The sequence below is a fragment of the Microtus ochrogaster genome, unplaced genomic scaffold (assembly GCF_000317375.1).
Source record: "Microtus ochrogaster isolate Prairie Vole_2 unplaced genomic scaffold, MicOch1.0 UNK144, whole genome shotgun sequence".
In the NCBI taxonomy this organism is placed as follows: domain Eukaryota; kingdom Metazoa; phylum Chordata; class Mammalia; order Rodentia; family Cricetidae; genus Microtus; species Microtus ochrogaster.
The window spans coordinates 78,379-80,037 of record NW_004949242.1 but is presented as its reverse complement, the minus strand read 5'-3'; positions in this window follow the sequence as shown (position 1 = coordinate 80,037).

The following is a 1,659-nucleotide window of genomic DNA, read 5'->3' as shown; positions in this document are numbered from 1 at the left end:
AATAAGTCTCTGGCCAATGTGTACAGTAATCTCTAGTTTTATATAAAGAAAGCAAGCATAGAAGGCAGGAGGTTTTAGAACTACATTTAGGTGTTATAGGGAGAAGAATCTCCTTTTGGCAACCTGTGGGTGTGCAATCTTCAGACCCCACCACATTAGTGCTCTGATAGAACTCTTAAATATAGGTTTCCTCATCCTTTGAAATATTAATAGAACAATAGACAGTAGAAATGGAAAAAATCTGGAATATTTTTCACTATCATAAATCATTTTTATATACTTTCAGAAATTTCATTTACATGCCTTAATATATTTTATCATACCCTCAGAAATTTCTTAAGATTTTGTATCTTCAGACATTTATATACTTTCTTAGACTCTCAGAACTCACTGAAGCTTTCACCAGTATCCTTTCTTAGGCTCTCATTAGGAATATCAGTCCTGACACACTGATATTTAGTTTCTCTCCATGACCCCTTCATGTCATTTTAAAACAAATACTACCCATGTGATTCTTATATTACAGAGTTTGACTAACAGTATGAGGTATATTGTACGAATACATGTAGGTGCAGTTTTAATACTGTATTAAACAAGTATTTTTTGTTTCTGTTTGTTTGTCTCTTCATAAACCCTGTTTTTATGACTTTTGTTTTCGGGATAGATATTATACAAAAATAGAGAAGACAGTCATGGGGGTAAGCAGTGAAAAAGAGATGGACAAGGAGTTATAGAGAAATTAACTGGCCTTTAGCAGCCTGATATAGAACAATTTCTCGATGTCTATTAGGATGGGCTGTTAGAGGTAGGAGGTTCTCCTTAAGTAAGAGCTACACTGGACAGGTATAGTTAGCAAGAAAAAGTAAATTTAGCTATAGACGATTTTCAGATCATTTGTTTGTGCAGTGGCAGAAGTTGTCACCACTTAAAATTGAGCATGTTGAGCTGGCTTGTTGGAACCTATTCCTTATGGTGGGATACCTCACCTAGCCTTGATGCAAGTGGAGGAGGTTAGTCTTGCTCAAATTGATATGCCATGCATTGTTAACTCCCATAGGAGGCCTTTCAAAATCTGAATGGAGATAGAAGGTGAGTTAATAGGGGAATACAAGGGAAGTAGGGGGAGGGAATAGAGGCCAAGGTGGGAGGGGAAATTGTGGCTGGTATGTAAAATAAAGAAAGAAAAAAAAGGAAAATTGAGCATGACAATTTAGGCCTTTGAAATATACTGAGTCCAAGGTGCTTGTAATAAGAGAGTGAAGTTTTAATATCTTCTAAGAAAGGGTCACAGGTTGAATTCCGATGGAGGGAGTTTCTTTAAGCTCCATGTGGGAGCTGAGAGGCAAAGGAGAAACCCAGGATAATGCAGAGAAGCAGTGAGACTTACAGAATGGAGCTGAGAGACAAGATGGACAAGGTCACAGAGGCCAAAAAGAGTTTAAGAAATCTGTGGAATTTAGCAGAAAGTGTCTTTTGCTAGACAAGGAATATTGCAATGCATAGGCCCGGATGGAACTAGTGACAATTACCTGTAGAAGGGGAGTGACACGTGACTAGATCAGGTAGAGACTGATGGCTAGATGAGGTAGAAAGAAGAAACAGTTGAAGAGGCAGACTGTAGAATTGAAGTTGGTGGATGGCAAAAGACAGCAGAAGCAA